Genomic DNA, 13,738 nt, shown 5'->3' with positions numbered 1-13,738 from the left:
AGGAGGAAAAGGGGGAAAAGATGCGTGAATCCAAACTAAAGCCATCTCTTGCTTCCTACAAAGGCGAAGAAGGCAAAAAGCGTGTCGCAAACTGCACCGGGATGTTTCCAGCACAGAAAGGCGGGAAAAGATTTTGTGTGACAGCCCTCTCGCTGATAAAAGGGAGAACACTTCATTTCCTAGGCAGAGAGAATAATTTATTTTTGTAGAGCGGCTTGCTTGCTTTTCCCCCCAGGAAAGATCCCAAATTATTTTACCGGCTGTTTACCTAAGGCTTGTATTATTCACTACTGAAACGCAACCATTACTGGGGTGGAACCTAACAGCTGTTTAACAATTCAAAACAATGCCTCTTTTTCACCGAAGGTCACAGTAAGATCCTCTCTAACTGCAAGTGAACTTCTTGTTACATGCTGGATTCACTAGAACTGAAGCTGTCTTCAGATTTACACTTCTGCCAGAATCACAAAAGCACCAAAGAAACCAGGACGCACACGTGCAAACCCCCCAGCCGTGCCCGAGTCCTCCCACTCCAGCTCTGCACAAGGCTAACGAACCACACACACAAAGTGGCCCGTGGGCCATCAGTAACTTTCTTCTGACACCCTTGGAGCCTGCACCTATGCTCGGTTGCCAGTTTCGCTTTGGGCAGGTCATGGGATAAACACCAGCCGCCAGGCCATATGGTCTCTGATTTGAAAAATGGAAAAAGACGGCAGGGTCCGATTTAAAGTTTGGCACTGCTGCGGAGAAGATCTGGGTTGTTCAGTCCTGGTTCCTCGCCCCAGGGCTGAGCGTGCTGTGGCTGAAAGGGCGTTCCTTGGGCACGTATGCACGCAGCAGGACCGACACTCTCTAGAGGACATCCTCGTAGAAGGCACAGCTGGAACAGAGACCAGCACCTGACCAGAATGCTACACCTGCAAACACTGGCTTCAGGAGAAACGTACACAAATAGGCTTCTGGGGCAGTTGCTTGGTATTTTGAGGAGGGCAAGTTAGAGATGAAGCTTCTAGTCAGATCTCCTTGCAGGTGCAGATCCATATCGACATTTCAAATACTGTTGTGAATTTACCTTTTAAAAATTACATTTTAAGTATTGCTTTTAGGTAAAAAGATTTTTCCTCTTGCTTCTACAATCTTTTTGTGCACTGATTTCCCCAGATATCCTATGGTTTATGTAGGAGAGTAAAACTGGAGTCATGGCATTTGCTTCACAGAGATTTTTTCTCATGCATGAAGGTAAAGCTTAGCTGGTTGTTTTGCTAGCAAACCAGCTGGCTAGGAGAAAGATGCTCTTAATCAAACAGCTTCACTCCCTCTCTGGGGAGAACTTGCTGTCTTTTTCCCATCACAACAGGTTTCCTCTTTGTTCTCTGGTGGGCAGGTGTTGTCCCGCTGGGATGTGGAAAAGGGCAGGGTCTGATCCCATTAAAGATAGCCCCATTGGTTATAGATCAGAGAGGCATCCTAGGCTGTGGGAGAGTATGCTTGTCTTGCTTCACTGGCTGGTGAATAATAGAGGTGGCTCACAGTGGTACATCCAGGGTTTTTAACAAGAGTCCTGTTCTCCAGAGGGATAATGAAAGGGAAAGGAGCCTGGAGGGTGATGGCTGTGACCAGCATCGCCAGAAACCACAGCTGGTCCTGCAAGCAGTAGGAATGGAAATGATGCTGCTATCCAGGAAAGATGTAAAGAAATGTTCCCCTTGTTATTTGCTTTTCTCTCTTCCTTCATCTCTCCCACAGCAGGCTGACTTTGAAGGATGCAGAAGTGAATTTTGCTCCAGTGGAAAGTGAGATGGATAATCCTGGAGATGGAGGCCCCTGGTTTCAGCCATCTTTTGGTCCTTCCATCTGGATGGTTGCAGCAGCTCTGTCCAGACTCCCTGAGAAAAAAGACTGAATGCATGGGCTAAAGGAGCTTGGGGACCTCCAGCCACATCTCTAGCCTGGATGATCAGGGAAAAAGTTCTGTGGCTTGCCAAGCAGAGCATGTCTGCCTCCAGTCCAGACATAGTATAAAGTAGCTCTTCTGTTCATCTTGTGTACATGAAGAGTGAGCTAGTGACAGGGATCTTTGGCGCATTTCGTTCTGCTGTGCTGTCTACAGTGATCCAGTTGGCGACTTTGTTGTGCTCAGGAGCTGCAAAACCCTGAGATCTAAAATGGGCTCTATACCTGTTGGCCAAGGTGCTCAGTGCCTCTCTCTGCTCTGTAAAGAGAGGATTTATCTACCTTGCAGAAGGTTGTGATGATGCATTAGTCTGTGTTAGTGAAGGCCTTAGACGTGGCTACATCCCAAGAACGAATGCTTGAAGCTGGATACAGGCAGCAGCCAAAATACGCAGCTGTGATTGCTAACCGTGCCATAGGCATGTTCACAAGTATGCACCAGCACTGTGGGCCAGAAGCTTGTCTCAAATGAAGGAGCAGCTCTTACAGATGCTGTGTCCGAGCATGGGCTCCTTGAGTTTCCTTTTCTTGGCAGTCCCCTTTGGTCATTGCCATTCCAACTCCAGTAAGGCTGTCCATGAGGGACCTGTGTTTGCTTGGCAAGGGTCCTGCATCCTTGAAAGAGTTAAACGTTGGGAGCTCCTGACTCAATCCACAGGAATGCAGCCACCTCAGGTGGGGTCTCACTGGGGCCAGCCTTGAATATCGCCTTCATGGGAGCCTGCACAACTCTGCACTCAACACTGCTGCAATTGCTGTGTCGGAACTGAGAAGGGCGGAGATGGTACTAGCATGTTAGAGAGCTAGCTATATTTTAACACGCACGCACCTTTTACTTCCTTTTCCTGTGTTCTTCCGAAGTACCACATAGAAATTACACTCCTTTTGGCTCAATCACCTTGGATAAGTTGGACATCTTTTTATTTATCTCCTCTTTCTCAGTGCTCTCTTTTCAGTGTTTCACTCTCCCATTTATTCCTTGCTGAATTTACCTCTGTGGCTTGCACGCCAGCTGCACTGCCTTACTTGTGCTGCATTAGACTGTAGAGGGCCTGGGAAGACTGGTCGTTCCCTCCGTGAAGCCATCTCTGGAGGCTGTTCCCCCGCGTGATCCAGCCCCTCCACTTGTTCGTCCTGTCTGCAATCACCGCCCTTGCACAGCGTTCCTGCAGGCTGCTTTCACTTTTAGTCCAAATACTGAACAAACCCTACTCTCTCTTTATATGCATGTATGTATGTATTTATACACATACTCACCTCACCACAGAAAGAAACCTATTTTGCAAGGCTTAATATGCTCTGAGTTCTGCTGTGGACTCTTCCTCTTTTGCTGCAGTTGTGGTTTTAGGGCTGGCTTTGCGGGTTTGTGAGAGTCCTTGGATGCCTTGGGAAAAGTTCTGTAAAAGCGGACTTTTCTCTCCACGCATTCTGCACTCCAGCCACCAGGTCCTGAAATCTCTGTGCACAGGATTTCCCCTCTTTAGAAGAACACAACATCTACTTGCCTTCAGGCATAGTTCCTGACTGATACCACACATTCAAGGCCTGCAGTGTCAGGCTTAAAAACAGGAGAGTCAGCCGGACTCTTGCCTCTGTCACCAGCAACACTACCCCCTCAGTGCAGCACCGGGGTGCTCAGAACAGGCTAAAAACCAGCATCACAGCCCTGGGGTGGCTGGTGTAAGCTGCTTGGCAGCTACGCTGAAATCAGAGTAAGATCTTACCCACTACCTTCACGTCTCCATCCATGACAAGGGGGAAGCAATACTAGCTACCTTCCAGAAATAAGAGAGAACCTGCAAATATCAAATACACTGTGAAACAGAGCTAGGGCTAGGCTTTCCGCCTCCGTTGCGCTTGTCCCAATTACTCACAAGAAAAACTAAGTCTGGCTTCTGTGAGCTGAGGATTAACCTTGCACAGAGGGCACCAAACGCAGCTTGCCTGGGTACCACTGCCTGCGCTGGTGGCTGCGGCTCGCAGCTTTGCAACAAGCTGGACAGCAACGTCCTTTTGAAACACCCAAGTGTCGCTCGGCCTTTGCGGGAGCGCGGGGGAAAAATATCACTCGGCATGAAGACGGGTGCGACCTCTGCGGGTTAGAGCCGGGCAAGGAGGGGGTCCGCGCGGGGGCAAACCTGCTCCCGCCGCGGCACAGGGCAGCCCCCGGGCCCCGCAGCGTCCGAGGCCGGCGGCGGGAGGCCGGGGGATTCGCGGCCCCGAAGCTCCCTCGCCGCCTCCCCTTGCGGGCGCGGGACGGGAGGCGCGAGCAGGCTCCGGCGCGGGCGGCAGCGCCCGGGGCCGTTTCTCAGAAGGCTCCTCGCGCGCGGCTGCAAAGGTGCATCAGGCAGCGGAAGCTGCAAAACCGCCAGCGTGCCCGGGCCCCGAACGACTGCTTTTTCGCGGCCTTTCGCGGGGCGGCCCTCCCTCCCGCCCTCCCTCCTTCCCCGCCAAACCCCCGCCGCTCTCCTTCCTCCTTGCTTCCCCGCTCTGCCCCCGCGAACTGCGGCGCCGGGCCCGCGAGGGGCGCAGCGCCCGGAGCCGCGGCGGCCGGCACGGATCAGCGCCGGCAGCCGGCTCCGGGGGGAGCCCGCCTGGCGTCGGCAGGACCGTGCCCCGGGCAGGCGGGCGGGCGGCAGGGAGACCCCGAGGAGGGGGCAGGAAGCGGCCACCGGGCCGCTCGTAAATCTCCCTCGCTGCCGCCGCCGCCGCCATCCCGCTGGCCGGGCGCCTCCGCCGAGGCCCGGGCCTGAGTGACAGCCGCTGGCGAAGGGGGAAGCGGGGGAAACGGTCCGTCTAGTTCCCTCCCGCCGCCCCTCGGAGGAGGGGAGCCGGCCAGCCGCCGCCGCGGCCCCTTCCTCACGGTGGAAGATGGCGGCCGGGGCCTGCTGGGCCCCGGGTGAGGGGTTCAGCTGCGACTCGCCGCCGGGGGGTGGGGGTCTCTTCAGCATCTCCTTCCAAAATAGTGGGGACAAAAGGATGGGCTATTTGTCGCTGTCCTCACCGGCCGAATTACCTGGCGTCCCTGCAGGCCCCAAGGTGCCGGTGCCGGGGCTGGGGCCGGGCCGAGGGAGAGGGCCGGCATGGCAGGACAACCCTGGAAAAGCCCGCTGCTTTTTACGCCTCCCGCTAGCAGCAAAGGTTTCCTCTCCCCGGGGTCGTTTCTGAGGGAGGTGCTCCGCCGCTGCGCTACAGGACGGAGAGGAACCTGGGTGCCGGAGGAGCAAGGGAAAGCGCTGTCCTGAGGTTACCACTGAGGCACCACGAGGTTACAAAGACCCAAACTCTAAAGAAATGGGCACTAAAAACTCAGATCCACCTTCCTGAATAGGCTGGAGCTCCTAGTTTTGGAGCACTTCTGGTTCAAAAATAAATCCCACACAGATAATTTTTTTTTTTAAAAAAGGCGTGATTATCTACCTTGCACATTTTGTATAGAGCAGAAGGTACTTGGTGACAGAAAAAAGCTGTCTGAGAAAATGGGAACCTAACAAGCGGGAAAGACAAATTCACTATAGCAGCCCCCCCCAAAAAAGCAAACAAACAAAAACCCCCACATGGTGCCAAAGGAGAAAAGTGAATGCAGTGAGAGGAATTAAGAAATGAAGCAAGTAAGGTGCAATGCGAGGAAGTCCTGCAACGTACCAATGTGCAAGGAAAAGAGGAGTCCTTACATGGCACAGTAAGTAAAGTGCAATAGAAAAAGAAGAGTAAATAAAAAAAAGAATGCAAGAAATAAAAGTGTACAAAGCCTGCTCAGCGATCTAAGGATTAAAGGAAAACCTTTAGTAGAAATGGAAAACAGGGAGGCAACCAAACAAGAATATTCAGTCAGTTAAGGCTTGCAGGGAAAAGATAAGGACAGCAAAAATGCAGAATGAGTTAATTATAGCCAAAGGGATTAAGGAGAATAAGAGGCCTTTTACAAATATATCAGGGGAAACAGAAGGACTAGGTAGAAGGTGGGTCTGTTAATAATAGGTCAGAGCAGGGAAGGAAAATAATGGAAACAAGGGGGACAAATCATGCCAACAGCCGTGTGGGCATCTTCCTGTTACCAGCTGGTCGGAGACCTCCCAAGCCAGCATGACGTGTCTCCATCAACTGAGACTGGTTTTAACCCAGAGACTCCCCCACCCACAGGGACAAATCTGAGCTACAATCACAGCAGAGCTGGGTATGGAAGGATGCCACGAGTCTCCTACTGCAGCGCCTGACACCTACCCTGCGGAAATCAGTTTGAGTATTTGCAGTGATGTAATTGCTTCAGCTAAACCAGGGCTCCTACAGCAAAACAATGGGAGCCAAAGGAGGAGAAACTGCCCAGGTCTTTGTGGTGTAAGAGGCTGCAAGAAGCATGTGGGTGGAGGTGAGGCCCACATATGCAGTACAACTGCCTTAGAAGACCTGTTTAAAACACATCAGTGGGCAATAGACCAACTGACCAATAGACCAACCTCATCATCATCTCCTGTGGCCTTGGCCAGGTTGTTTCCTCGCTCTGTCACAGTCATCTCCCTGCAAAGCAACAGTAGTAAAATCCAATAAATCCCTTGGGTCTGGAAGCAGCGATTGACATGTATTAGGACCCTGAAAAAATTGCTATTTCCCTGAGCTGTGGGCCAAATTATCACCTTTTAAGAAAGGCTGCATAAGGATTTTATACCTTTCAGGTGTGCAAACATTCCTGCAGTCAGGATTTTGGCTTTCTCCCATTTCAGAATTAAAGTTTGGCTCCAAATCCCAGGTTTTCCTTCTCAGATCCTCTAAAAACAGAGGCTCTGTTAGGAAAATTACAAAATATTTTTGAAAGTCAAAAAAAAAGTGCCAAGAGGCAGAAGCCATTTCAGCCAGGTCTTTCCCAGGAGGAAATCTAGCACTGTCCTGTCCGCCCATGGGCCCGTTTTGCATACTGGAGGCTTTCCTTGGACGTAGACCCTCAGGCATCCTCCAGCCCCCATCTGCAAAGGAGTCGCACAGGAAAACAAAGGGTGAGCTCCTTTGTCCAGGGAGACAAGGTGCCAACCTGCCTGTCCCTGTTTACCAAAGAGAGGGATGTTCCTGGGGGTGAGAACGGGGGCTGGGAGCATTGCTAGGGCGGGGCCATTTGTCCTCCACTCCCAGCTTGGAGGCACTTACCGCTCCCTTCGCCACTACTTGCCATCTCCTTCTGATTTTCATGTTTTACCAGTTTGGTTTTGAAAAGCTTTAGCTAGTCAGGATGCTGTTGATTTAAAAAAAAAAAAAAGACAAGACTCTATTCCTGCAGGAGAATCCAGGGAAGGGCCTCACAGGCCAAATCAGTATCAGTAAGCTGGTTCCCTACAAATCCATCCACTGAAGACGCATGGTACTTCTGCCCGTGCGTTGCCCCGTGGTAAGATGGCTGTATGCACACGTGTGTGCCTCTGTCCTTCACTCACCGCCTGACTTTTCCTCCACCTGCATCCCTGCCCCATTCCCTACAGAAAGCAGACCAGCTTCATCGTCCATAGGTTACTGGGGCAGTGGCTGAGGACACACCTGGCACTTATATCAGTAATTGAGCTATGCCAATAGACACTTGTCTGAGAACGAGGGCTGACAGCTCCCTGACAGTTTTCACTAGGACACAGTGCTAGCTAACGCTGCTGCTAAGTAACTGGAACATCTCAGCCCTCTGCATGATTTTCTGTTAAGCTCTATCCCTGCCTAGGGCTGAACCTGAACAGTTTTGGTCAGACAGGAAGGTGAGTGAAGGCCCCAAGCACACACAGCCTTTCACCTGGAGTGCATTCCTGGTGCAGGTCCGTGACCCACAGCAGTGCTACCCTGCAACCACACATTTGCGCATTTAGCCGTAGTAGCAATGGACAAATTTGGCCAGCGAAATACAGTGATATGACACCAGTGCTGAGCATACGACTCTACAGGCTGGACACCAACACTGCAGCCTGTCCTTCCACAATCCTCCTACCTACCTCAGAGACTGCACAAATAACAAAAACACCATCAGTCCCTGCTCCTTCCCTTTCACCAGTGCTCCACATTACAGGGTGAAGTCAGTGCTCTCCATCTCCCTGATGCCTCTTTGCACTTTCAACTCAAGCGTGTAAAACTGCACAAGGAAGGAGAGGTTACAGTAACAGGAGTTTGTAATAAAAGAAAGGGAATGTACTGACCTTTACAGACCTTCCCTTTACCCCAGTGAGGTGTACTGGAGCTTTTACCAGCATGACCTGTATTGGGTGTTTTTCAGAGGAGTCTCCAGGGCAATGCTGAGCAGGAGGATCAGAGGAGCTGTAATAAATAAAGATATATATGATCATTTTTTCTTCCACCTTCAGGCTGAAGAATGACATATAAGTGATGCTGACTGGTGTCATTCCCTTCTATAGACAGGTATACATATGTTCCCCCACTTCTCACTATGCCTTCCCAGCAGAATGACAACAGGACCTTTACGCTTCCTCTGAGATTCACCCAGCCTGTTGATTCCCTGAGCAGAGAGGCCTGCTGCAACAGAACTAACCTCCTCTTTTTTTTTTTTTTTTTCACTTTTCCTTATGAGCCTACCTCATGTGTCTCCCAGCAGCCCAGAAATAGGTTGGAAAGATCCCACCAGACACCAGAAGGAGAGGTGATTTAGGGGGCGAAGAGGTAGAACCCAAGCCAAGAAGCATCAGCACCAAATGAAGCAGTAGTGGTGGTGGCAGGCTGTGCTTTGAATGATCTCATGAATCAGCCATGACATCTACAGTGAAATGGCTGGGAAGGGGTTTCCCATGTCCTACCCTGACCTGGAAGGTTGAATCCACAGGGGCCTGAAAGGCATTTTGATTACCAGAGACAAAGGCTAAATCAGAAGGAAACGATATTTTATTTCACCTCTGCATCAGCGTGGGGGCCTGAGGGGAGGGTAGAGGCAGGGGCGGTGACAGAGGCATGGGAATAATACCAGGGGAATCAAAATAGATAATTCAGTAACATATGGGCTTTCACTGCAGCAGGCTGTCCCCACCAAAAAGCCAATTTCCCTTGACATGCTGTCAGTCACTGCGCAGGGCTGTGCACTGCCATACTAACGCACTGTTTGGTGCCAATACGGAATTTCCTCTTGGGAAAGTGCTGCAATAATTGTGCTTCCCAGACAACGTGTCAGAGCCTGGAGCCCATATACAGGCAAAGCTCCCAGAGACACCCTGACTTGGCTCCAAAGATATTTAGGGCTCTGAGTACTCCACATCATGAAGGGTGAGGCTCTGGGATTGCAGAGCTGTTGCTGCAGAGAATAGCTCTCTTATAGCTGCCCCATCCCCAAAGTGTGGCCTGTAGCTGTAAAAGCAATCAACATCAAAAGGGCTTTGGAGCTGTTGCATTGGTTTGCCCCCTTGTTAACGGCATTAGAGCTACAAAAGCTTTGACTACTTTCCTAACATGACATTCCTGTAGGGAGTTGCTGCAGATGTCCTGGGGACCCATGTGATCATGTGGGAGGGTGGGGAAGGGCTATCTATGGGGTGGGGAGGGACAGCAATAGTGCCTCTGAGGGAAGGTGGGCCCACATCACCCTGGGTGGTGACTTTTTTGCAATAATGCCTGGAAGGGTGGGGGCTGTAGCTGGGCAATACAACTGGAGGTGCCCGCAAGGTGAAGTCTGGATGGTGGAAAGCAGCTAACACCCACTCTGGCCTCCCTTGATGAATCTGAAAGCCCATGTTTTCAAAGCCAGGAAGACAACTTGCAAGTCTGAATGTCAAGCTTAGCCCTTCCTGGACTGTTGTCTGCTCAGCTTTCAGCCAAGCCATTCGCACAAACAGGGTGGATCAGAGAACCAGAGGAGTGAAAAATGGTAAAGACCTTCGCTCCAGATTTTCTCTGGTATTTCATCAGGACAAGCAGGCATACAATAGCATTTTATCACTTCCTTTGGGAGGTGGTTTCCACACCTCTTAGGTACTCAAGAACAGGTTGTATTTTGCTAAATTTCTGTTTTTGCTCTAAGTAGAAGATAGTCATGGAAGTCAGTAAGAATTTTTACAAGTGCAAAGGACTACAGAGTGCCCCCCTCTGCCTTCCCACAGTACCAAAATATCACACGTCAAAGATCCTCCTGCTGAGATTTGAATTCCCCCTTCACGCAAAGTTCAACGACTGTAGCTTGTTCCAAGCATTTCTATTTCAGACACTTGGTCTTTGACCAAATCATCACATTTCAGGCTTGTGCTGAAGACCCGAGGACCACGTTTGTTTGCATCCCCTTTGCACTGAGGAGCCCAGCCCCAGCCCCCTGTGCTTGGAGTTGTACAAGGACAACATAAGCCCCTCGTCTGTCCTAAACACGCTCCCGCAAATACATGTTTCCCTAGAGGCTCTGGATACTTTGGGGCAGGACACTGACACACACCAGCTCTCCAGTCCTGCCATGTAGGAAACCTACAGCACAAATTGATCTGCGGGGAGCATGACCCAAAGTGTCAAAACAGGGCCTTTTACATTTTCCACTGCCACCAAACCTGTTTGACCGAATTACAGGTTAAAAAGGCATTGTGTCTATAATTGTTGGGCTTTAGAGAGCATGTCTTTTCCTTTAATGAAATACCTTGCTCATTCCATTCGAAAAGGAACCAAAGACTTCTCAGGTTTATGATAAAGTTGTAAAAATTTTATTTACCTCATATTTCCTGCTGGGTTATTTACGAGGCATTTTGTCAGCTCTCATAAAACCGCCTAGTAAAATATATTTTCTTACAAAAAAAATAAAATCATTTGTGCAGAACATCTTGAGAGCAGTGAGGATAGAGTTAATGGGATACACACACGTTCCGACCCTGGGAGAAAACAAAACAGAACGAAAGCCAGGCATTGTTGTGCTGTATTAGTTAATAATAGCTTTAGAGCTAAAATCCTGCTCCCACTGATGTTACTGGAAGTTGGTCCTTAATATAAAATAATCAGAGAACCAGCTGCCATGAAATGCAGAGCTCCAAAGTGAACCTGAAATGCATCAGACCGCCCAGAAAATACATTTTTCCCATTGGGATTTCACAAGTAACACCAACTCTAGGAGAGAATTTTCTCTAAAATATGATGGTATAAATTTGCATAACACACAAAATCTTCACTCAGCGCTTAAACCAAAGCCTGGCTGATGGTTTATACACTAACTTTTACCTAATCAAGGTTCAAGGCACAAGAAATGAAGCTACTGGACATAAATCTGGAGGAAATCCCGCCTTGGGAGTTGCTGTCAAACAGTCTGGGCACAGGAAGAGCACAACCTCCTCAGTTCAGATGTGTCCAAGGTAAATTTGCACCTCTCATGGCATACAGCTTTTCATTTTTGTATCACATATTTGCATCTGCTCCGTTCTAAGTTTGTTCATTTTTTTCAAGAGTCCTTATGTTCCCTAATCCTAGCATGAGCCATGAATGACTAAGTTTGTTGAGCAGTATTACCCTTAGCACTCTCATTTCAAGCCTTGCAATCACACTTAATGCTTGCAGAGAAGCAAGTATTACTTGGCAAACTCCATGCAGGCGCCAGACTTGGCCAAAGTGCAGGAGGCGTCTTGGCCTGGCTCACCCAGGAGCTCAGCAAAGGTATTCTAGCTGGGAGGCACCAGGAGTACAAAGAAAGCAAGAAAACAATGAATAAAACACAAAAGAAAGACACAGTGAGGGTTGTTTTTAAAACAACAACAGCTAGGTGCTGGGAAGTGGTCAGAGGTCTTTTGTTCAGTGCCTGTACAGCACTTAGCACAACAGAGCCCCAAATTAGGGCTGAGCTCCTAGCTCTTGCCACTGTACAAAAGTAAAGAAGCAGCAGCACGATATGGGGAAACAGGCAAAGAACCAGGTTTGCAAAGGTATTTAAGCATCTAAAGGCACAGGGGGATATTTATTTGCGGATGCTGGTAAGGGTCCCATTTCCTATGAGAGCCAAGGGGCATTAGGCTCACAGCTCTAGAGCTTTATCAGAGCCACCAAGCATGATGGCTCTGATAAGCAAATCTGATCTACTAAACTTCTCTGCATGGCCTGTTCTTAGAAGCCACTCTTATTGGGGTGGGGAGTAGGGGATGCTCTGATATCATGTAGTAAGTGACAACAAGGTGACAGGTCCATGCTTGAGGCATACTTGGATCTTGGGGTGCACTTCTCAAGGGAGACAGTGGTGTCAGGAAGAGTCTGACTGAGGCTGGGGCACGGAGCTCACCAGAAATCTCCTCTCAGCCTGCTACTGGGAAGGGGAAGAGGGGCAAATGCCTGCTAAACTGAGCACAGGCAGCTCCCAGGAAAATGAAGAGCAGGAGTATAAAGTAGGATGTAGCAGACCTGAGCTTTAACAAGCAGTTCAGGAACTGGCTATGACTTTAACAGATAGTTTAACCAAATTGGACCAAATTACCTCCAGCTCAGCCTTGCCAGGAATGCTTGATACAACAGAAAATGTGTTCTACAATTGCTATGTTCTCCCTAAGCTAAACTAAGTTCATATTATAACCCAGAAAGAATTTTGAGTTGGATTCACCTGGAATATTTGTCAGCCATCAAGAAATTAATATAGAGGAACTGCAATCCGAGGAGTTTGGACAGGACAGGAGAGGAAAAATGTATCTAAAAGGATCTCTGGAAGAGATTCTGAGTGTTGAGTAGATGAAGATGGAGAAGGAAAGCCATTTCTACTCCAGATATCAAACAAGCTCTTAGGGAAATTCCTTCTACAGCTTAATTCATTTAAAAAGAAAACACCTTTGCCTCCCAGCTTTCAAGAGGTTTTGGCATCACTTGCAACCAGCATAGTCACTTGTTCCAGAATCAACAGTTTTGGTCAATGAATGACAAGGAAGGGCTGCATTGCCTCACTGCACCAAGGAGAAACCAGCAGACATGTGGCAGACACCTTATTTGCACTGGTGGGACTAATGCCTTTGACTCAGCTTATAAAAGGTGAGTTGGCAGGATGTCAGCATACTGCCAGCTTTGACAGACTTCCCTGGTGATGAGGGAGCTGCCGGTGTCTAAGGAGATCTGGCCCTGAGGGAAACGTTCCTCCTCGTTCTACCAGACTGTTGCTATTAATGAAGTGAATTCCAAAACTAAAACTACAAAAAGCATCTCTCAGTACTCCAGTCAGACGTCAGAACATATGGTTCTTAAGTTTGAAATCTGGCACTGGTCTTGTCCTTAGAAGAGGAAACGAATGGAGGCAGATAGCAGAGATGTGCAATAGCCCAGGCTGAGGTCTCTGAAAAGCTGCCATTGATTGGAGTCCTTGTCAGGTGACTCCAATCATACAAGCAGACATGAGGCTTATAGCTGCCTTTTTATATATTTATTTATTTGGTCTTTGCTACAAGCTGCCTTATTTATCTTCCCCATTGCCAACTGGCATCGGTAACCAATTTATTCCCACCAAACACAAAGATACGTGTTGTTTCAAGCCAAGCAGGACCCTCACATAGGGAATATTCTTGAGCTATTTAATAAAGTTTAGAGACTGGAGAAGCATCCAGGCTTTCCCGCCATAGTAGGAGAAGATGAAATTTTTTAATTGTTTGTGTTTGAGTGAAACTCATATAAAAAGAGGATTTGGGATTCTGGGGAAGCTTTAGCACTGAGTCTGAACTTAAGCTGTGTTTCTGCACAGCATTGCATGCTCTCACACTATGCTCCCAGCACCCACTCTGGGAACACAGCCCTCACTCATGTTCCTCTTGCTTAGGTGCAGAAAGGGATTCAGGGAGGCAACAGATACTTTATCTCATAGTTAGCACAAGATCTTTTGGGGTCCATGGTC

This window comes from Rhea pennata, chromosome 12 (genome assembly GCF_028389875.1).
Source record: "Rhea pennata isolate bPtePen1 chromosome 12, bPtePen1.pri, whole genome shotgun sequence".
Classification (NCBI taxonomy): domain Eukaryota; kingdom Metazoa; phylum Chordata; class Aves; order Rheiformes; family Rheidae; genus Rhea; species Rhea pennata.
The sequence above is the reverse complement of the archived record's forward strand: the minus strand, read 5'-3'. Positions refer to the sequence as shown.